Here is a 25,545-nt window from a genome sequence, read left to right on the forward strand (position 1 = left end):
GTGATATTTAGTCATGATGAGAGGGCTAACAGCATGTCATACAACAGTGAAAACAACACAGCGTGTCTGTGACGAGCTCTTAGACCTTATGGAGTCCATCGTTAAAAGGATAGTTTACAAAACATTACACTTTTTTCATTTATTCAGCCTCACGTCGATGCAAACCTGCAGCCTACTTTCTTCCATGGAACACCAAAATAGATATTTTGTACAATATCATGGCTGTTTTTACATTCGTTACTGTACAACTGCACATAAGTGGTCCACACGATTTATGCAATATATATATATATATGTCTTCATAAGCCATGCAATATAGTACTCCATTCTCAAATGTCACCTCTGATGCTAATAACTGCCATAAATCTGTATATAAAATTTTCTATTTAATCAGTTTACATTGAAACCAATAACCTACAAGTGCAAAAAAAAGACATGTTTACCAAACATCATTACGAAAAAAAAATCAGGTTCACGTCAGTGACGAGAAACAAACCACAGAGTATCCCAAAATGTCAGCAGCAAACTAATACATACTCATATTCTCCTCACATATTTACAGTTTCTATGACCACTTATCTCTCGGCTACACAAGAAGAGTATATACATACAATATATACAACCAGAAACACTCACTCTGTAGGAAGAATGCTTTCCTGATACTTATCACACGCGCAAACTTCAGTAAGACGATGAAAGAATGCAGGTTAAGGTGTTTACATGCAAAATTGTGTTGATCAGCATATTCTTAAGTTGTTTATGACTTTACACCAATAACAGAATACAGTTTAACGCATTTCCATGACCACAAAGGTTTAATGTCACATAAATGTGTTAAACACAACACAATATCTCAATCTGTCATATAATGATGCTTTAATGTTGTTTTTATTTGTTATTTTACTTTAAGAGCATGTATGTAAACACATGCAGTGTCATTTGGGCAAAAGAAATGCGAGAAGCATTTTCACTAACTTAAAACCTGACAAGTCTGCCATATTCATATTCTTTTTGTCATTTTGGAGAAATTTCATTACATGGAGATGACTGACCGGGATATGCTTTGTAAAAATTCACCCTCTGCTCTCCACAAAAGAAAGTTATATCGCTTCGAAATGACACAGGGATTTGGATAAACTATGCCTTTAACGTCTACACAACAGCTATTTTAAACAACATCCCCTGTATTTCAAGTGTAAAGAGGATCCAAAATTGCGTAGGCTTTGAAATGACTACAATAAAAGCTCAACAGCCGAGCCACTAAACTCCCTCTCAAACCCTGACTGAGCGATGTACTCTTATTGTGCTGAACCACGTCACTTTTTAACTATTAAATCAATTTGTGCTCTAAGTCCATGGACATGAGCAGCAATTTATAATGCAGCTTATTAACTATAGATGGACCTGCAATGCCATAAATACAGCTGTTGTACTATTAATGCTGTACAGCAGAGGTCTTCAACAGGAGGTTTGTGAAAGTACTGCAGTCATTTTTGTGCAAAAAAATAGTAAATGAACATCAATCAATGCGTAAGCTAAGAAACTGAAGTTCTTAACAGAAGTTAAGAAAGTTGAAGTTTCATCATTCTTCCCACATTAAGTAAAATTAAAATGCAAATTGCGTCTCAGTACATTGTTAATGATCATTATAATGGCTGTGCAATATAAACAGAGAAAAGTATATAAATCTATTAATTTGATACTATATGCATGCTATTGTAAAACAGGCTTCAAATGTAACAGGAGGTCTCTTATCCGACAGGGGGTCCCTGGCCTTAAAAAGGTTAAAGACCCCTGCGGATCTTAGTAAATCTGTTTGGGAATAACAGTGGTTACATAAGGTGATTTGCAGTATTGGGGAGAAAAAAATGCTGTGTGTGTTTCCCAAACACAAAAAAAAAAAAAAAAAAAAACGCACACTGAATCGGATATAATCACTAACTGAAAAGAGAGATCGCCAACAGGTACCACAGATTTCAAACAGCTTCTCGTCTCTAATATGCTTCCCATCATATGAGCACTCAAACATATAACAGCAAGCAAAGACAATTTTTTGGCCATATGGCCGCTGTAATTTAACACAAGAACATGTTAGTGTGATACAAACACAAACTCTACAAAACCCTTCATTAAGTCTCTGTACAACAGATGCAGCTGTCAGGGCAAGAGACAGATGAGGACAAAATGACATGTAGATGTGGGACAGTCTCGCTGGCAGGCACTCATTGCCTTGACAACGCAGAACTCCAATTAGAGCTACTTTGACATGGAGCAGCTGTGACAGTTAACAGGTACACACATCTGTCTCACCCTGGCCAAAAGTGACCTGAAGCTCCTACATATGGAACGCCCTGCATGACACAATCACGTGGGTCCTCTGCGTATTCCGGTCTTCAATCTGTTTCAATCTGGGATACTTCTACGTTTAAAGACCTTCTAGATGTTGCACTCCACCCAAGAAAGAAAAAAAATATATTGATTTGTTCAACAAAATAAGCAAACAAAAAGACTTGCCTGTCTGGATGTTCTGGGCAATCTAAATAGGGCAGAACTTACAATTCACTTACGGACCCAGTGTAGGTCTAAAATATATTAATAACTATATTTAGCTGCATTAAAAAAACAGACATTTTGATATGCAACATATTGCAAGAAAAATGAAATATTTCGCCATATTATGGAAATAGAAAAAAATATATTATTCAAAAGTAGGTTGGGTGATTTTGTAATGGAGAGTATTTACATACACAGAAATATTACTATGATAATAATAATACACAGATTTTTTTCTTTTGAGATTTTTACCTTTCTAAGCAAACAGTTCAAAATGAAAAGAAAAAAAGGATTTTTCCGGTTCTATGACTCAACCTTTTTATTGGTAACTTACAATTTAAGATAAATCATATGACAATAAAGTAATAAGAAATGCCATGCATGAGACTCAGATATTATGAAATAAAAATAAGATATAAATGCCACACCTAAAACCAGTAAAGGATAAAATTGCATTATACTAAATCGATAATACTGCAATATTGATGTAATAAACACAAATACACAATTTCTGTTTTTTTTTTAGCAAAATCACACAGTGATAATAGTGGAGCTTTTCTTTCATGTGTTTATGATTAATTTTATTCTGTCTTCAGGTCACAAAAACCCATCAGTTCCGCTCCTTAGTGGCTGGGCTTCAAATATTTTATTCTGTATTTTATAACCATGTATTTTTGCTATAAATGATTTAAAAAGGAAACAAGAGTTTTCCAAATGGATCTGAATAACCCCTAAATACATATTCTGAGAATAGGTGCTTAAATAAAAAACACTTCAGAAGACAAACAGCTTGTATAAATGGATTACCATAATTTCATATTTCATATCCTACAAATGGGATTTGCAGCACCAAGCTACAACAAACCGTAATCATTATAACAAGCCTGATCACTAGCAACTGAGAACAATTCTTTTTTTTTCATCACACATCAGTATTTTTCCCTGCATTTATAAATTGGAACTTGGTATACAAGGCATAACACAAGAGTACGTTCTATCTTCATACAGCTGGCAGTTAAAATAGCAATAAAATAGTTTGTAAACCTCTAATGAACATTTCTGAATAGGTTCCAAACAGTCAGGGCCTGTACTGAATCATCTCAGTTCAACAGGAACGGTACTGTAAGTAACAGTGTGTTCCTTTATGTGGCATTAAGACAGTAACAATTAGGGTGCGACCGAACAGACTGAACTGCAGCACATTCAATTACAGTCATTATGATATGTAATGATCTAACTTAATCCAAAATACAGCAGCGATATTTCATTACCTCGCGCGCTTTTACTTACGTCTTGTTAAAATGTCCCCAGGGGCTTCAGGGAGCATTTTTGATGACGTAAACCAATCGCTAAATCAAACTGATTCATGAAACAACCGGTTCGAAAGAACTGAGAGCTGCTGAAATGACTTCGCATTAACGCATGAGTGATTTAGAGCAAGCCATTGTGATTTGTGATTGAATCAGGAGCGCTGCTTTATTAAAACAACTCGACTAGCACATTACAAGCCATACTGTGAGTAACGCTAGCGGTCTCCTGATTGCCCCTCTTCTCCTCACATTTGACTCTGCTACCTAATAAAGAGGCAAAATGCTTTAAAAAAAAAAAAAAAAAAAAAAAGAGATACTCTAGTTCATGAATTGTACATCACTAGAAAGTCTCCTTGATCGCAACTCTTTGATGTTTAGCTTATAGGACCCATCCTATAAAATTAAGTCTGAATACGATTGCATACAAGTTCACGGAACCCCACATTGACTTTTTAAAGATAAAGAGTGTATATTTTAAACTGTACTTTATCTTATCTCAGTTTAATACACAGAGACAACTAGAAGCTATTTGGAGATTACTTTACACCGTGGCGCTTTGAAAATATTGCTCTGTTTACTTCTCCGCAAAACCTAACATAGCAACAATGGCTGAGCCAATGGCATAAAACTGGGGCAGGTTTAAACAATAGAAGATGGAGCAAACTGTTTGGGAAAACTGTATTAATAGAGTCATCATTTTTGCATTTCTGACGACAATGGTGTCATAGAAATGACTTGTGTGAAACTAGCCTTCCAAATGGATGAACTAATACTAATATAAAAAAAAAAAAAATGATGGATGGAATATTGTACAATCATCCAGTCATTACTGCAAAATAACCCCTATATTTTAAACACCCCGCAGAGGTTCACTTTGGAATAATGACCATCTATATACATTATCCGTCTGTACATTATCCCACTTATTACACAGATGCTTGGAAAATAAATAAATGGACATGAAATATTGATTTGAGCTGAAATTATTTTATTATGTAAAAAGAAAGAGATGAAAGAGCTGGGAAACTAGCACAGCTATGTAGGAAATTGGTTGTCAGTTGCACGGCTTCGCAACCATTAAAAAAAAAAAATACAGAATGGAGATTCCAGAAAGCAATGCTTTATTCTTCCACTTATCTGTGAGCAACACCGATTTTGTCACATGCTCGTCTTGCTGTGAGCTGATTTTGCATGTGCAAATACTAAAATAACACAGTGATAGCCAAAGCGGTACATAATAATAGTGATTTATCTGGAGAGAATATATTATATAATAATCTAAAATAGTTTTTTATGTTTTATATAAAACATTACGATTTCTGTATATACGATTTACGATTCATGTATTATATATAAATAGATTCTGCATCTGTGCTGTACTTTAAAATTTTTGGTCAACTCTGATCATGCATCAGACAGGCGTCGTTGCATTCCTTCCCGCTAGTTTTTTAGCATCTACCCTGTATATAATTGTGTAAAAAGTATAAGCAGTATATGCAGAAATATCTTTTTTGTTTGCCTGGCTTTATTCAAATGAAGATATACATTGCATTTGACTCCACCTTTAGCCTTCCTGTTCACTCAACAGTAGTTTTAAGCTTACTGTGAACTGACTTGAAACAGAGCATCTATACCGCTATATAATGGCCATCGAGCACAAGCTCTTCTCAAGAAGATTAGAAATCTTTCGAAAAAGACCCCTTAAACCCTATGGTTTGACAGTAATGCACATGCAGAACACTTGAGCTGATCAAGCCTTAAGCACTGAGCACATCAGTGCTATTAAACTCTTCTCCAGTTTCAGGAAGAGATTTTACTGCTAGCTTTCAGCTCAGTGTCATAAGCACAACATTCACTAGCAGAAGCACTTAAGACCCACACCTATAAATGGTATCAGAGACGCACGTCTGTGCAATAAGCACAAGGACTGTGCCTCTGTGACATGTACATTATTAATATAAACCATATGGCACAGAAGCTGAGGCAACTTGCTTTTCAAATAGTGCAAGTTTTCAAGTGTGCTCCGAGCAACCCTTAGTCTGCAGGTATGGAAAAGAAATAAATTATTCACAACTCAGAAAATCACTCTCTCGCTTCGTCCATCTGTCATTTTCTCACAGCTCTGGGCAGTACGGGTCAAACACTTACACCTCGCCCAGACCAACCGCCGAACTCCGCTTTGCTCCTTTCTTCCAAACTTGTTCTCTTGCATATGCAAACCTTAATACCCTAACATCATAATATTCCTCGCTCTTTCCCTCCCTCCCCCTTCTGTCTCTCACACACACACACACACACACTAAGAGTATTAGGAGGTATAGCAAAAGTCATCACACGTAATCCCCTTCCATGTGAACTTTGTTCAAATGTAGAGTCATTCAGTTTATTGGTCCATTAAGAATATGCTTTTAATGATCCGTGGAGAACATTCTGTCATAAACTGTAATACTTTAAGCTCGGCATAATGCCCCGGAGCACTGGGTTCCCCAAACATCACTGAATGATCTAAACTGCAGTAGTGGGGAAACCAAAATCCATGATGTCAATTAAGACAATAAAGCAAATGCCTAAATTATACCAAACATCTATCTATCTATCTATCTATCTATCTATCTATATATATATATATATATATATATATATATATATATATATATATATATATATATATATATATATATACCCAAAAGAATATGACAAAAGGAAATATTGCAAACATGTAACATGATCCTATAGGCTTATCCAAAACACACTATGTTAATATGCTAGCAAAACAGCAGCCAAAAAGTAGAATGTGCATGCATGCAATGTAGTCTTCTGTGTTAGCCTGCCGGATTTACAATGCAGGATTTCCCATCGATTCACACGAAATTGTAGCCCGAGTGGATGACTGAACATTGCAATGAAATTATTTAGTCATTTCCTCCACAATAAAGGGAGAGCGGATGAGGCTTTCACTCCTCGCCTACCTGATCAACATCGCTGTCGGGTTCAGGTTTTCATTCGGGTCTCACCGGCTCGGTACCGCCTGTGTATTCATCTATAAGCACCAGATATATAATCCAGAAGCCCGTCCTCTCCCTTGCGAGGTTCACCGGCGCTGGGCTGAACTATAAAAAGCACAACAGCAGCAGAAGCGCTGCGTGTCTCCAGCGCTAGTAAAGGGCTCGCAGGTCTCTCTTTTTGATGATGCTGATGCTGTGTGTGCAGCCGAGCGCGCGAGCATACAGAAGCGTTCGCTCGCGCACACACTCACGCGCAGCGGAATATAAGGGGACGGGCTCGAGGCAGGACAGAGCGGCGGCGGAGTGACGTCAGGTGCCCCGGAATGAATCTCCGGTTCAGGGAAAATAAATAATTTGGAGAAACTGCATTTTCACATCGGAGAGACTTAAGGTAAATGTCTAGAAACTGGGCCAGACGAATCTAACAGTTTGTATAGTGTCCCTTTAAGGTTCTCATATCTTTAACACCCTGAATAGTTTCTTTTTCTTTATATTATTATTTTTTTTTTTGTAGTTTTGAGAGACCATACATTTGACTGTTAAAAATCGCACTGTACAATTATATGATGATATTCGTTGTATTTAATCATAATAATAATTTTGAAACAGAGACTAGGGGGAAACAGGTACGCTTTTTACTCCAGGGAATATTTTTTTAGGCTAAGTTTATTTTTAAAAGTCAGTTGTATGGCAATCAATCAATGAATCAATAAACAACCCAGGGCCTGTTCCAAGGATCCAACATGTCACAATGGATGCTTCTGAAATTTTAATTTGGAGGACATAGTTCAAAACTATTTAACTTAAGGCAACTTACTCAGCCTCAAGTAGTTCCAAACCTGTATGAATTGTACAGAATTTGATTTTTGGATGAACTACTCCTTTAAGGTACCAAAATGGATCTTTTATATACCTTTTGAAAAGGTACTGCCCCAGCTCAAAAATGGTTATAAGATCTCTATGTGGAGCACTGGCTGTTATCAGACTCCTTGTGCAAACTAAAATCTTTATCTGTTTCTGTAGTGTGTCAGAAGGATATATTATTTACATTTACAACCATACATTATGCCATTATCTGTAATAACCCAGTGAGATTTCTCTTTGCACAAAAGCTGTCTGTGTATTTTTTTTATTAATATATATGTAAATATATATTAAAATACTAGTGAGCGGAATTTCTGCATCATTGCATGGAATTGGTAAATATGTATGGAAATGGCGAATACTCAGAATGCTTAACAAACAGTAAAATGATTATACCAATTGCTTTCTTATGCAAGATTTATAGGTATATATCTACATATCAGAGGTGGGGGCAAGTCACACATATTCAAGTCTCAAGTAAGTTTTAGGTCCCTAACATCAAGTCTAGAGTCACAGCAAATCTAAAGTCTCAGTACAAACAAATCAAGCAAGTCATGTCAAGTCAAGTCAAGTCACAGTATGAAAATATTTTTGCCACATGTCCTCATTCACTTTGTCTCAGAAATGAACGTTAATTATACATTTTAAATAATATTGTTTTAAATATAACATTATTATAACATACTGCTTTGTATACAGATAAGTCTGTAATTGAGAAAATATTGATAAAAATACAGGATAAAATTATGGATCTTATATTTATGTTATTTGGAATTCCATCCATCCTGGGAGATACAAAAAATATTTAACGATTGTTTGAAAATGATTTTGCACTAAATCCTGGGATTCAGGCTGGGAGCACGCTAAAGAATTGATGTGTGTAATAATACATGCTATTCAATTTAAAAGAATTTGTTGACTACAAATCACCCCCTATATTAGAAATAAAATTGACATTTTAATTTTATATAGACACCCTATTTGAACTTTGAACTCTATTTCTTTTACTTTGTACGATTGCCTACATCTTTCTGGAAAAATATTGTCATGGATCAAAAGAAGAAGCCTATTGCTGTTAATGTTTATGTTTCTTTCTCCTTTCACTTATCGATTTCTTTGATATTTATCCTAATAAATTGACTGCTGTGCATTTAAGGGCTTCTTGTTTTGTTTTATTTTTTATTTTATTTCTTTTTTTAAATATTAATGAATAAAATGGAAAGGCCTACTCTATGAAATTAATGCTGCCTGTAATGGTGGCACATCACTGCTTTATCACAGAAGTGTCCATTGAATCGATTCATTCAGAACCGAGTCGTTCATAAACAAGCCAGAATACCAGACTGAATCACTCAACCCATTGGTTTATTCAGTGTGTTGCTTAGAGACTTTTTAGCTGTGGGCAGAACGAAACCATTGGCAGCCAAGCTTAAAATATTAGGCCCGCTAAATATTGTATGTTATAAATATGAAAACTATTTTGACAACACATCTTGGATTTTGGCTGTAAGAGAAACATATCTAATCAATAAAACACTTTGGTTTCCTTGGTACAATTCCATATATTGATTTACAAAGAGGGATGCTTGACACTAAAGTACTGCTTTCAGCAAATTTAAAGTTTGCCGTCGTTAATTACAAACACTAGATTAATCATTCATAATCACTTTATTTTAATGGAGAAGGTCATGAAGGTCAAGTCAAGTCAAGTCTCAAGTCACTGGATCTCAAGTCCAAGTCAAGTAGTTTTCTTTATTTAGTCAAGCAAGTCACAAGTCCCACAAGTCCCTAAATTTGCAAATCATGTGACTAGAGGCCCCCACCTCTGCTTTACACTAAAAATATGATTCATTCATTAATTAATTTATTCATTCGTTCGTTCATCCTTTGTCTAAGCATGTGCGTATGTATTTATTTTATGCAGCCTAAAGAAGAAGCAAGAAATATTGGGAAACGTATGATAAACTGTTTTAATTAACTGTTTACTGCAGCAGAATTCAATTATATGCAAATTGGGGAGCCAGTTTTTCTAGTGGGCTGAATTTAAACAATACACAAAATAAATGCAAAATTAACTTTGTTTCTCTCCCATGCTCACTGTCTCTTTCCCTCTCTCTCACACACACACACACACGTTCAGAGTCACAAAGATGTATGCATCATCAGTACCCCAGTTCCCACAGTGATATGTAAATGAGGGCATTAATTTGCTTTAGTTGCAGAAAGTGCTCAGGTAACCACAGACCCGGCAGCCCTTGCATACAAACGCAGGCACACACATAAAGAAGAGTTATTTCTGGAGACGTCATTAAATGACCACGTATGTAAGGTTGCGTGTATAATGCATCATACAAATAAACATTTTTCCAGGATAGATGTATTCGACGCTCTTAATCAGAATGTCAGCGTAAGAGCAGGAGACACTCGACATTTTGCATCAAATTAACACACAGCGAGACACCAAACACATGCACAAACACGCACACACAACATCAGAGCTGACATTTAATTAATCTTGATCTGGCCTTTGAAAATGAGAGAGAAGAAGGAGTAACAGAATCTGCTATCATCTGTGGCGTGTATCCTTCGGTGAACTGTTGATTAAAGATTATTCAGTGCTCTCTATCACTGTTTAGAAGCTCATACGATTTCTGTGCGTGTGTTTTCTCTAAAATGGTTGGTGCTCTGTAATCCTCACACTAATCTGATTTCTTGTGTTAGTGTGAGCATGTGAAAAAGAAATAGAAAAAAACCCAACCCATCCCATCCCCCATGTATTCATCCTTCCTATCACAAACACACAGAGGGCATTACTGTCATCACGTAGCCAGTGTCTAATTTTTAGTCATTTAAATTAAGTGTAAGAGACTTTCTCACATACTGATGAACTCCGGATGACTCTCTATTGTGCTATACATGCAACCCATCTACATTTATTTAACTTACAAAGCAATTAATTGACTTGCAAAGAAAAACAAATAAACACATCCACACGAATGGCTGCTAGTCATAATTCATCTATGTGTGAGCCTAATCTATTCTTATGTTCAACTGAAGTGACCATAATCGGATATTTTAATTATATTCACTCTATTGCACATCTAAACTAAACCCCACACAGATGTTCTCTCTTTCTCTATGAGTGAGCGTTTGCATGTATGTTATGTGCTTTCTCAAATATATACTTTTTTAAAAACATTAATCTATGTTTTTATGCGTCTGACTGGAAGAAGCTATGTCCAGTCTTAAAAAAAAAAGCATAATTTATAGACTAAACATTTTATGCAACTGGCTTTTAAACAAAGTATCTATTGCTGATGAATTGTGTGTTTGTATTAGTACATATTTTTTTAATTAATTCTACTTGGGTTTATATTTTGCTATATAATTTATATAACATTTTTAATAGTTGTATAAGCATTTTAATTTAAATCTATGCACATACATAAAAAAATATATATATGTATATACACACTAGGGGTGGCACGATACACAGACGTCATGGTTCAGTGCACATCTCAGTACGGGGGCACTGTTTGACACAATTTTTAGTACAACAAGGAAAAAACAAACAAATAGTATGTTTGGTTTCTTTTCATTTATTTTGAAAAAAAAATCCAACTAGATGTGAAAATACGAAATATTATGTTACATTATAATATTATATATAATCTTGCATTACATATACATACAATTAAAAAATTCTTGAACTATATTTTATTTAGTTTAAAAATAAACAAGGGGAGTTTTAGTTCATTTTTGTGATATGCTTAATTTGTTTACGGAAAGGAAACTCAAATGGCAGAAAGCAACATCCTATCTGTTTTCTTTATTTTATAAAAGCACTATGTATTAAACAAATAAAAACAGACCTTTATACAATGATGCATTATTATTATTATTAAGACAATAAGTGTTTAAAATTGATTCTGCTGGTATAAGGATACACACACACACACACACACACAAACACACACACACACACATCAGTTCCAGCATTGCTAACTTGACAGCGCAGTTGGTACATCAATCAAAAAAAAAAGTCAACCAAACATCAGCACGCCGGTCTCTGTCACCGTTGGAGCAAGATTGAAGTACAAAGCCTTTAATTTACATAATAAACAATAGTTTAGAATTCAGATTTGTTACACCTCAAATTGGATTTGTGCTCGATGAGAGAGGTAGGATACACAAGCATAAAGCTCCCGTTCACAAGTAAAAGTATACTCCTTTGTCAGTCTATGTGAGAACCGGTTCAGAATGAGCACATTGGTCACTGTCTAGGGGCTTTTCAAGTGTGTTATCAAACAGTGTTGCATTGCTGGGGGACCTCTTCTGGATTTGTCATAAGGCTGCATGCACCAAACAGAGATGTCCGTACCACTTCAGTATGAATACACATATTGTGCCACGAGTAACATATACTTGCGTATACTTGTACAGTACATACTTTTTTCCTTTCTATGCTACACTGTGAGGACCAAATGTACTCACAAGGAGAGTTAAACCTGATTGTTTTACATATTGGGTACTGGCCATTAAATAATTAAAAACAGTAAATAATGTTTATCTGAAAATGTGACAATGCAAGCAGATTTTCTGTAAAGGGTAGGTTTAGGGGACAAAAAATATAATTTGGTCAGTATAAAAGTAATAGAAGTCTATGAAAAGTATCCACAGTTCACAGAAATCGGCCTGCAGTCCCCACAAGGGAAAAAAATCATTAAAAATAGTAAATGATTTTTTTTTTTAAAGTGGAACAATGTAAACAGATTTTCTGTAACAGGTAGATTTAGGATTCGGGTTGGGTTAAGAGATAGAAAATAAAGTTTGGTCACAATAAAATAAATAGACATCCCCAAACTTTAGAGAAACAAATGTAAGTGTGTGTGTTCAGTAAACAAGAGAGACAATATAACCAGATATATTTAAATGTCTGGGAAAGTTATTTGTGTTTTCTTTGGCTCAAAGATCACTCTAAATCCTCTCACGCAAGTGAGCGCAGAGCAAGGATGGAAAAATCTGAGGTGAAGCTGAAGCAGAGTGATTACAGAAGTCTGTGAGCGGAGAGGGGAAATTGCTGTCACTCCACTCCTACACTTTGGCTTCTATTGGAACTATTTTCATGAGCAGAGAAAAAATGTACCAACTAACTGGCCAAATTTTGTCTGAATGTGAGTCACTAGATATAATTTTTTTCTGTTTATTGAACTGTTGTGTAAAATCACACAGTTTTACACAGAAAGATATTAAATACAACAGCACTCATGGAATAATATAATATAATATTTGAAATAATGTTCCTATTTAAAACAAAAAAAAAAAGTTTGCTTGAACATTGCATTTATCAAAGTGTCCTTAAAATGTATTATAGTTTATAATATAATAAAATATGTTAAATCTCTTTAACAAATCTCCATTTTGTTGTTTTGTCTGGCTCCTCCAGAATATTGGGGTGCCTTTAACTGAATTATCTGGCCATTGCTATTTTGGGCTACTCCTGGGGATAAAAATAATCTAGTCAGTCAAGTTCATCTTTAGAAACAACATGGCAGAACTGTTCCACTTCCTTCCATTAAATCAAGCACAAAACTGGCTGAGGCAGACATGGTTGAATACATAATATATTTTTTTTCTTTTATATAATACAGAACAACAAACTGTGAGCCAGGAATGGATTAGCTGGTGTTGGATTGAGCTTGAGGTTATAAAGTGCACTCAGTAAAAAACATGAAGGTGTTCTTACCTTTTAATGTCCCACATGCTGTTGGTCAGAGTTACGGAAGCTGCTGATACGACACAAAAAGAAGAACATACCGATTTTCATATATTTCAGGTTTTTAAATGTTAAAATATCAGCCTCCAGAGGAGGGCAGCAACAGTCTCACAGCTTGAGATAATGCCTTAAAATCAACAGCAAAAGTTGTGCCAAACAGAGGAGGATGGCCCCTGCTGTGTCTGCTTTCTGCATTGGTTTATTTGCACCTTCTATTTATAGATGAGCTATGTGGAATATACTATCTTCATCTATCACTTTAATGCACTACCAGATTCATAAGTACCACCTCTAATAAAGAGATGGAGGGAAAGGAGAGTGAGAAAAAGAAAGGGATAGTTATTGAGCGACTGAGAGGAGAGGGGAAAAACGATCTAATGCATCTAATGCAGCTCCAGTTTAGCACATTAAAGCAGACAGACGCGAACACACACACACACACACACACACACACAACAAGAAGAGAGTGTGTGAGGAGTGAATCAAGGAGTGAAAGAAAATATATGGACAGACAGGGAAGAGAATGAAAGGAAGAAAAAACCAATAGAGAGGAAGAGAGAGAGACAGAAAGAGTGAGAGAGCAAACCAACAGAGGAAGAGGGAGAGACAGAGAGTGAGAGATGAGGTAAGTATGTATTTTTAGTGAATTACATCTTCAGTGTCAGAAAGAGTTGGATGCATCTGTGAGTAGCTCTCAATAATGCAGCAGTGTATGCACTATAAAACACACACGCACTCTAACGCGCTAAATCCGCTGAGGTTTTATGGTCATATACAGTATTCATGTGCACGTTATATTTGCTGCGAGGCTTGACAGCGGCTGGTCAGAGAGAAGCTACTTCAGGACCAACTGTGTGAGAACACAGGAAGAGGGAAACAGGGGTTTGGGGAATACAGAGAGGCATTTGTATTGCGCATGTAAAAAGGGAAGCGGTCTAAAGCGTCTGAGAGTGGCTCTGGTCCAAATCCTAGTGAGCTGCCTACTGAGGCCGCATTTTAAGACGTCTTCATGCTTGCCATGACGGTTCCACAAAGTAAGCAGCATCACTGGGTTACTTCTGATATTCCTAATTTAGGCCGAATTGTAGGGCATGCAGTGCAAGACTTCAAAATGCATTACATGAAAGCTAGTTGATAAGGTCAATGAAGTAAAAGAAATGCTGACAAAAAGAAACTTTTTTCATAATTTTTTCATATTAGTTTATTATATTTATTAAATACTGCCGCTCTTATTATTTTATTGTACTTGATTTTTGTTACTGATTGTTTCTATTGTTATTTTTGTTTTATGGCTCTCTTGTGTATATTAAACAAATAAAAAACAAAAAAGAAAATGCAGTAATTCTGTAAAATGTATGGTTGAAATCTTAAATTTATTATTTTTTAAATATTTTAAAATGCAATTTGTTCCTGTGATGGCAAAGCTGAATTTTCTTCAGCCATTATTTCAGTCTTTCGTGTAACATAATAACAATATGTTAATATGTTAATATGCAATAATATGTTAATTTGACACCCAATAAATGTCTTATTTCCTTGAATGTTCAAACAGTTGTGCTACTTAAAGAAAAACACTGCAAGACAATGCAGGTTGGGATTTGAGATTTTGGGCTTTAAGTATTTTTTTTACACTAGTGGAGAGAAAACATTTTTCAAAATCTAATTTTAAGTGTTACTTTTATAGCACTTATGTCAAGTGTTCAAGTGGCTTTTATTGTCATTTCAACTGCATATAGCTGTGCAGTACATGAAATGAGACAACGTTTCTCCAGGACCTGGTGCTACTCACATAGACTCACATCACAATACAAGACAAAAACTCATATAATGAGCTATAAAGACAATAGTGTCTTAGCCACAGTGCAAACAGTGCAAGGACAAAAACAGTATTTGTATGGACAAAAAATGTATTTGTGTCTCTGGATTTCAATTACAATTCATATTTTTAAATGCTGATATCTCAAATAAGATATTTCTCCTGCACTGAGCCAGCAATCTCCACTTCAGTGACGCTTACATATACCAAACTATACAGTTTTATTACTATCTATATTCTGAAGGTTTTTAAAGAGGGGTTCATATATAATTAGCTTGGTTTTATACAACATGTTGTCATTATTTTTATTTTTTTTTTAATTAAAAGAGAAATCCAAAATTTTTGAGTCTAATATTTTGAACCTGTTCTACACGTGCAAATGAATGCATATTTAATTAGATAACGCATCAGTTGCATATTTAACATAACATTTTAGAAAACATATAATAAAAAAAATCTAATTCCTAATGAAAGCAATCAACTGTGCATGTATTAGTTAAATTGCTTACCCTATTCACCTGGGGTGTTTCTCCTTAATATTTTTTGCAAACCATTGTATATCGTTTTAGTATTCTTAGTATTCTAGTTTAAATGAACAGCATGTATTTGAAGTAGAAATATTTTATTAAACTAATTTAACGAACCAGTTTAATGCATAATTGCTAAACAAAATCATTCCCATATGCAAATGTAATATATGTACATACATAAAATTTCCATATATGAAATATATTGTGATAATATGTCATGTACAATACATGAATATATATCCTAAAACCCATCAATACTATGGAGGGCCAAATTATTTTTAAAGTTAAATTAAATAAATGTTGAAATATAGAAATAGATTGTTAAACACATAATGAAATAATTAAATATATAAATGCAGAAATAAACATAAAAATAAAAATGCATTTATGAACTTAATTATTTATATATTTATTTATCTGTTTATTAATTTATTTATTTATTCATGTGTTTACTTAATTGATTATTTATTTATACATTTATTAATGTATTTAATAATGTATATATTTATTTATGTATTTATTTATTCAAAAATGTATTTATTTATTTGAATCTTCAGGGTTAGGGTTGTCAGAACATCACCCAGTGGGTGGGTCACCTTTCAAACTTGATTTCTTAGGGCTTCTTTCTTTTAAAAGTGCCTTTAAAAGTTTAAGTGCCTTTTTTCGTGCATTACAAGCTATGGCTGAGCATGGTACATGATCGGCTTTTGTGTCTTTGACATGTTTTCTATATATTTTATTAGAACACACCTCACACTCATAGAAAACACCTCGGTTACGTACATAACCCTCGTTCCCTGACAGACTGGGGTCTTGCTTGGTGCCCTGATTAACTTTGATGAAAATTTGATGAAAAATTGAAAATTACATTTGGTAAGTGGTTAACTAATCCTGAGCCCCTCCCTGTTACGCAAGGTGTAAATAGGCGACAAGTGTAACCACTGTCTCAGCTCTCAGCAATGGTTTGAGGTTGTGGCAAGGGCAAATAACGTCTCCGTTCCCTCCATCAGGGAATGAGGGTTACGTATGTAACCGAGGCGTTCCCTGTCTGTCTGTAACTACGAGTTATGTTGTGACGATAGACTGGGGTCCAAATGGACAACACCACAACCTGAACCTATTACTACCTGATACCACTGCAATAGTTGGCAAGCGGCACGCGTCAGACTAATGCCATGCAAAGGTTGTAATCATCCCATAGCCCCTAGAGCAATACGCTAACTTTGGTGCCCACAGGGACCAGAGGTGAGTACATGACTACTGGAGAAGTCAACCACTGTTGAACTTCTACCAGAAGGACTTTCAGCCTTCCATGAGGGTGTTAACCTCTTCTATTTGTTGTTCAGGTGGCAGAACAATGGGGAAGCAGCCTTCCTAAGTAGGACTCTACAAAGACCACATCCCAACCAAGGGAAGGTGACATGCGGAAACTGGTATGTACTGATCTCAGGATGGGGCAGTAAGCATACAATCTCTATGGCCGGTCCTATCCCAGGGAGGAATGAAACAACTGGCAGCAGAGACAGACAGCAGACTCTGTCAAGGGAAGACACCGGTTCACCAAAGGAAACCTTACCGTGGAAGATAAACATATAAGATTACCGTGGAGAATCAGATATATATGGACCATCAGCCCAGTACAGGGGTCGACCAGAATCAGAAAAGCTACGCCGATACTGAGCCTGGCGTCAGACTGCTCCGCAAAACCTGAATGCTGAGAGTGTTAGAGGAAGCTCCACCAGGCTTTACTGAAAAACAGCGCTTGCATGCCCGGGTGAGGGGGAATGGTGCAGCAAGCATGACACCGGCCAGTTCTTCCTACCAATTACCTGTTACCCAAGACACGGGAAGCAACTGGCTCTACAGATTGTAGTACCTCGCAAAGGTGTTAGGTGTTCTCCAGATGTCTGCAAGAGAAGCACCGTGCATCAACGCAAAGGAGTGGGCAACACTCCGGGTGGGCAGTGCTTGCAGGTTCACCACCTGATCATGATAGACGTGGGGGGGACCTTCCACGTATTCCAGGCTCGGGTCTCAGGACTACATGAGAGTAGGCTTGCTCGAACACAAGGCACTCTCCGCACACTGAAAATGCTTGGAGGTCCCCAGCCCTCTTGATGGAAGTGAGAGATCCGTGGGGCTAGAACCAGCGGCACTGTAACCTACAGATCCACTGTCAGCCAGTGCTGCTCTGCTTACAGCGGAAAAATCATGCCGGGTGATGACAGAAGGCTATATTCTGAAGGATAGAGAAGCGGGATTGCAGCATCGCCAGGGGCATGGCATCGCAATGAGGACATGTTTCCACCCCAAACACATCCTCAGCATGCTAAATACTCAAACACTAAAGACAGCGCTCACAGCCGTTGTTCAAGATCAGGTAACGACCGCACCCAAGAGGGCACAGCCAAAACTAAATCTTTAAAAAGACGCAAGATGACAAGAAATGGCTCTTTTAGGTGAGACACCTATCCACATTTTTTTCAGGTTTAAGTTCACCAAAATTAATCTATTTTGTGTTTATGGTAGAAGGGATACACCTGTGGCTACTGTGCAAATGCGTATTTCATATTTTCAGAGCAAACAATATAGTGTGAAAGCCATAGCTTGTGAAAAAATAAAAAAGGGTGCTTAAACTAGAAAGAAGACCAAAGAAATTGATTTTGAAAGGTGACGCCGCCCACTGACTGAGGTGCCGACAAGTGCAACCCTGCAAATGAAATGTTGAATCAATAAAAATGTCAATAAATTAATAAATGAATATATATTTATTTCTGCATTTGTTTATATATTTAATTATTTCATTATGTATTTTGCCATTTATATATTTCAATTTAAATTTTTTAATTACAGAGATAACAGTTTTGGTTTTTATTTCAAGAATCATATTTTTTATTGTTATGTTTTTATTGTGTTAGTTGTAATTGTTAGTTATTTTTAACTTGATCAAAATTACTCAGCTTCAGTTTGATTGAGATTTATTGTAATACACAATGAAAAACATCATTTTTGAAATGTGTTCAAAACAGATTTATCTGTTTCTGCCAATGAACTCATTACATTTATCATTATCATTTTAAAGCTACACTATATTGCCAAAAGCATTGGGTCATCCCCTTCCAGTGAACAGGTTTGGCTACTCATAATATCCATGAGTATGAGAGTGAGTAATGTTAAAGCATATAATGATATTCTAGGGAATTGTGTGCTTCTAATTGTATAGCAGCAGTTTGGACAGGACCAATGTATGTGAATTATATATAGCCTTAAAAGTATGATCTATGGTAATATATTTATATACCTAAATATAAATTAGAATATGATATATATTACATGTCTGGTTCCTTTAAAAATATATATATCTACCATATCTGACTATGTCTGATATACTGATAGCATACTGACTTCTAATAAGACGCAATTGCATTTGTAGATTGATTTGAGACAGTTATCTCTGTCTGACTACTTGTTGTTAGGTTAGAAACATGCTAACTTTATAAATATCTAAAACAATTATAGATTGTGTGCTTCACAAGCTGCTGTTGCTGCCTACTGTATGCAGTGTAAAGTGTGTGTGTGTGTGTGTGAATGCAAACTTACATGTGCTAATATGAGTTTAAACTGAGTCTAAACTCAGCAGTCTCTCGCTGGGTGAAAGAAGGACAGACTCCACAGGACTCTCCTGAAAGATGAAAAACTCATTAAACACACACACACACACACACACACAGCCCTTTAAATCCTTCTCTCTCAAACATCCACGCACTCACTGAAAGCATCAGTTGGGATTTGACTGTTTTATGATTTTTTTCAGTCTACTTTGGAAACAGCTGACTCAGGTATCCTCTCACTAAAACTCTGCGATCAACAGACATCTGTCTGAATATGAGGGTCTCACTGTGAGCTTGTCACTTGAGTAAAATGGAAATTTTGTCTATTATAAACTCTGCATAAGCGAAAATTGTCATATATTCTTCAGCGTCTACAGTATATACACACTACCGTTCGAAAGTTTGGGTCAGTAAGCTGTTTGTTTATCTGTTAACAAGGACTCACTAAATTGATAAAAAAAAATTAACAGTAATTTTTTAGCGTTTTAAAATGTCTCAAAAAATGCTATTCTTCTAAACAAATGTGTCACAATGTCCACAAAAAATGGTGTTTTCAACACTAATAGCAATAATAATTGTTTCCTGATCAACTAATCATCATTATATAATTGCTGGAGGATCATGTGACATAGAAGACTGGAGTAAGGGCTGCTTTACCATCATAGAAATAAATTATATTTCAATTACATATTAAAACAGAAATCAGAAAACATAATATTTCACTGTTCTTCACTGTTTTCATTGTATTTTTGATTTTAAAAAATACAGCTTTGGTAAACTTAAGATTTCTTTTTTTTTTTTTCAAAAACTTAAAAAATCTTACTGTCCCCAAACTTTTTAAAGGTGTGTATATCAGTGTATGCGCATACTGTTTGTATTGTGAGGCCAGAAGGTCAGAATTTTCTAAACAAATAAAAAAAGTGTTCATAATGCAGTTGTAAATTACATTAGCATAACAGTTTGAGTGAAAGTTTTGAAAATGGAATTGCTTAGTATTTAATGTTTGCGCTCAAGATGACATTGTCTCCGTAATTTTAGCAAAACCTGACGATCCATGTTATCCAACATTTGAGAATATTCCACTGAACATCGTACGTGCTTCGATGGAATAAACAACATCTGGCCTTTAGTACAAATGTGTTTACATTTGATCAGTGACCTAGAAATAACTCCAAGATATGTAGTTTCACGCAAAATAGGGCTTTCGGCCCTACTGTATACTGTACCATATGCAAACATCTGGATTGGATCTATTTTTAATTTAAGGAATATAAATGTGAGACGTCGTGCTCAAGTGTGAGATTGCTGTGATGGATGGGGTGTATTTTGGGTTTTAAGAACAGAGTGGTGTGAAAGCAGTAAGAACATGTAGCCACTAGGTTGTGCTGTTCACTTTCATTCACGACCAAAAAATTGATCACAAACTGGTTGTAAAATTACCCGAGAAATGTGTTGGGAACGCAAATTTACCATCGCCTATTTGTTATGCAATACTTTTAGGCAATGCATGTTCCATAGGGTCTAATATGCAAAGCTCATATGTGTTTCCGAGTGAGACAATATATAGACTGAAACGCCTAAAACAGTTAGCCCTTTGTGCATGTGTGTGTGTGTGTGTGTGTGTGTGTGTGTGTGTGTTTGAGAGAGAGCACGAAAGGGTTTTGTGAGAAAGAGAGAAGACATTTCACCCCCTCATTGAATGGAGGTTTTATTGATCTCAGTGGACATCAGCGCCTTCCAGCATAGCATTGTACAGAAAGGCACATTAAAACATCTAAACAGTGTTAGAGCGTCGAATATGAGATAAGACAAGCCTTGACTACTGGCTACGAAAGACAAAAAAATGCAAAAGTGGCCTTTTGATGCTTTTAACTTCACTGGATGTGCATTCTTCATATTTAGAGAAGACAAGCAGGCCTACTATACAGTAGATGAAACAGATGAACTGAACGCCACAGTTTTCGTGCCAGGCCCAGAAGGAATCTGCTGACTTTTTTGCATTTCCTGTGCTGATATTACGGAATTTAAACATAGTAAAATGTGAAATAGAGCTGATAGTACTACACTTACTACTGATAGCCAAAAGCATTATCAAATTACATGAAACATTTTATAAAATAAAACACAAGAGGCGGCGTGAGCGCATTCCAATTACGTGGAGATCTGCACAGACTGAGTTTGTTACTGTTCACATATTTTAAGGGTTTCTGGTTCAATACGTTTGCAGACTGGTCATGTGCCACGTTTCAGCCATCGCCGTTCATTCTCACTCGTGTCACCTTGCTTGTTAGTTTTTCCAAGCTGTAAAACTACCAACATGAAGAACTCACTTACCTCTGTGTTCTATTTGAGTCAATCTACAAAACAGAGAGAGAAAGAGGGAGAAGAAAGAGAGTGAGATGAATACAGTCATCCAAAATGACAGCATAACACCAACACTTCATTATCATGCAACTGTTTTCCATACAAAAGATCAAAAATGCAGTCTCCATGAACCGTGGCAATATCAGATGCTCTGTCATAGTCGATGTAACGCAGTGATTCCCAACCAGGGCCACGCATACCCAAGAGAATACTTTTTTATTTTGAGAGAAAGATTTTTATTTTGCCTTGTTAAACCTTTAAAACAGAATCAACTTCTTAACAATACAATATATTAGGGGCTATCAAATTATTGAAATAATACTGAACAATATATTCCGGTATTTTAAAAGAACGATATTGCGTGTTATTTAATATTTTTATAGCATTCATTAAAATACATTGATCAAAACACCAGTAAGGGCATTTATGTTGTTATAAATAACTGTCAAATGAATGCTGTTCTTGATCAAGATTCCATTGCAGGAATAAATTATAAAAGTAATCATTTAAAAATTAATGATTATAAAAAGAACTAAACGGGAAACATTTCTGGTCTGGGGATAGTGAAAGGGCATTCAAGAAAAAAAAGAAAAAGGTTGGGAATCACTAATCTAATGTCTCACTACCACACTGCAAAAATCTACGAGTAGGTATAATAATTAGGAATCAAATGCCTCACAGGTCAAAGGTCGCGTCAAGTAAATGCGCTAACCAGCAAATGTTATAAAAGAGACGTGAATATGTTTGATTGAAAACGGAGCAGGTCACGACTGCGACCCAGGCCTGTCAATCTTGAGCTCGGAAAGAGATTTTAAGAGTTTTCTCCCTTCTTTTCACACTCATCTTCTCTCTCACATTCGTACACACACTTTCACACCAACATCTTGAGAGAGTTGTTTGACTGTGTGCCTAATGATAATAGATGAGGTGTCAGGATGAAGGTGAGAGACACTAAGTCATCCTCACAGCACGAGGGAGAAACAGCTCATCTCTAGCTCTCTCTCTCTCTCTCTCTCTCTCATTTTCACTTCGCCTAAATCTACAGGCGCTAGAATGGGAGAAAAAGCTCCTATAGAGCTTCTGTTCAAACACAACGCTGATGTTTTGCATTTTATTTTACTTTTACTTTTTAAATAATGTGGCCATCTGTGTCTGAGTTATGGAAGCGAGAACTTGGATATTCAAACTGGGCTGTCTTTTCTGTACACATTAGAGCAGCGGGAAGAAGTCAGCACTTTACACAAGTCTTGTGAGAAAATGTCAAAATATGACAGGGCTGAACAGAAATAAAAAACTGCTTATGCAAGCCTCTTGTCTCTCAGAGAATCACTAGAGTAAAGTGACCTCCGGTTCTCAGGAGCAATCATCTACATTCGCAGGCATTCACAGCTCCAAATTAACGTAAAGCATTAAGTAGCATTATTTAACGTCATTCACTTCAGTTTGTGATACGTTTTTACATTTGCCAGAACTTCATGATGCCTTTTGGTGAATGCACACGTAATATATTGTCGTAGTAATAAATTTCAGCTGTTAAAATGCGTTTATTACTGTAAAACGTGCTTATAATTAGATGCGCAAATGACATAAATGTCATCGTCACATGACAGCGAGTTTAAATGCTCTCTCCAGTGACTGTTGTCACACAGAAACATCATACAGGGTAATAAACAAAATAGCACTATGAACGTGCAATGTGCATACTGTAACTAAAGAAATATTATTATTATTATATGTATTTCCCTGTCAAGTATAGGCCTGATTGTGAGATTCATACATTTAGTTAAAAATAACATTATTTTAACAATATAAATCCATAAAGTATAGGTTACTGTATGGCTAAAAGCAATAGCCATATATAAAATGTAATATTACATTAGATGTTACTGTATAAGGTCTCTTAAGGTTTTACTGTATGACTGATAATATTTGAACATTTTTACGGTGTGGTTTGTAATAGCCTGCAGTCACTGCAAGTTTGTAAGAAAACCAACAAAACTTGAAGACTTTTAATGAGTTCACCCTGTCCTAAAATGTTCGACAGAGCTTACAACTCTAATAAATAATTCAATTTAACAGCGGTCTGCACATTTACGGCTGAATAACGACGTGTTCTGTGAAAGCACTATACGAAATCTTGGACATTTCTGAACTGACTGCCTAACAATAGTTTGCCTTTGAATATCACAGCCCTCACACACACACACGCGCGCGCGCGCACACACACACACACTTGACCAAAGAACCGGACGACCTCGCTTTATCGTGAAGCTGCGGGAGCTCTTACCGGATTCTCCAGGTACAGTCTCGGTGCGAGGAGATCCCGGTGGAGATCTGTCTCTCTATCCGCCCGAGCGAGAGTCCAAAATCTGGTAACTCCGACAAAAAAACAGACGAGTGCAGTCTGTACGGTTCTCAAAAACCCGCCGTGTCCACGCGCATAGCCCGATACAAGTGAAGAGCTTTTTGAGCTTTTTGAAGTGGTGCGCTTCACGCGACGCGCTCGCACCTTGCTTTTAAAAATAGTCTCCAGACGCAGGTGGGCTCGGGAGCCAGAGGAGTCGGGGCGCAAGTTGATCTCAACACAAATCTGATGAAGACACGAACAAAGATATGCAGGATGCTGCTCGCACAGACACATGCGCGCGCGCGTAAAGGGGGTGACGATTTAGGATAGATTTTTTTTTTTTTTTTTTTTTTTTTTTGCATTGAAAATTTCAGTAGCGTATAAACTGAATTTAACAGGACGTCCACTCGTTTTGCTGGTGAAATGTGGCAAAAACAAAGAAGACCGATTTAACACAACTTCATGATAATACAAGCCCAAAGGGGAGCTCAGCCCAGAGCAATAGAAATCTCATCATCATTCATTAACTCATCAAAAGACAACACGCACACACTCACGCGCGCAAACACGAACACACACACACACTGTGCATCTATTCTAGGACATCCCATGGCTTCATTAGATGGAGTGTGATCTCATTACCAACACAACACAATGCTTTAACAGCATACATATTCATGTATATTCCATGAGCATTATTGTGGCGATGTATGATATTCAGAATGTGTGTTTGTGTGAAAATAAAAACTAGGTCGTATAGCCCACCCAGAGCTTCCTGGGCTTATGGGGGCTGTGTACAGAAAACACACACAAACACATCAAACACTCAATTATACAACATGCAAACCACACTAAATGACCTAATACCAGCCTTCATCCTATCTCTATCTCTTGTTCACACATTCTGGCCGCTTAAATGAATATAGAAAAAACAGATGATAAGAGAAGGTGAATAACGAGTAGGCCCAGACAGAATCTTTTTGTTTTTTTCACACTTTTTTTTTTTGGTGGGGGGTTGGGGGTGAAATGGAAATATAATAATATTGAAATATAATATATTACATAAAGGGAGCTGGAAATACTGGACACTTTTATTGGAAGCTGAAAGCATTATCAAATTTGCTGAAATATGTAATAAATGAAAGGGCATGAGAATATGCAAAATTTATGAATTATTGCTTACTATAAAATATGTATATCATATATATATATATATATATATATATATATATATATATATATATATTAGACAGAGAGAGGAGAGAGATTAAATATTATTAAATGAAAAGTAATGATAAGAAATAGTGATAATATATATATATATATATATATATATATATATATATATATATATATATATATATATATA

The 25,545-nt window shown here is 36.0% G+C and overlaps 1 protein-coding gene across 12 annotated transcripts in view; it reads right to left on the reverse strand.

The window, feature by feature from the left end:
* ptprdb (protein tyrosine phosphatase receptor type Db) overlaps positions 1-24,497 on the reverse strand; it is a 66,567-nt gene extending 42,070 nt beyond the window's left edge. For 5 of the 12 annotated variants that reach the window (XM_043235226.1, XM_043235197.1, XM_043235206.1 and 2 more), the window contains exons 1-4: positions 24,117-24,486; positions 21,800-21,822; positions 19,455-19,536; positions 13,479-13,521 (exon numbers count right to left, since the gene is read on the reverse strand). The gene's annotated coding sequence lies outside the window, so the exon portion shown is untranslated. Of the gene's footprint in view, positions 1-6,832; positions 7,124-13,478; positions 13,522-19,454; positions 19,537-21,799; positions 21,823-24,116 lie in introns of those variants that run through there. The other 7 variants (XM_043235250.1, XM_043235268.1, XM_043235240.1 and 4 more) reach the window with 5 other exon arrangements.
* Positions 24,498-25,545: the final 1,048 nt, after the last annotated feature.

Source organism: Puntigrus tetrazona, chromosome 1, assembly GCF_018831695.1.
Source record: "Puntigrus tetrazona isolate hp1 chromosome 1, ASM1883169v1, whole genome shotgun sequence".
Lineage (NCBI taxonomy): Eukaryota > Metazoa > Chordata > Actinopteri > Cypriniformes > Cyprinidae > Puntigrus > Puntigrus tetrazona.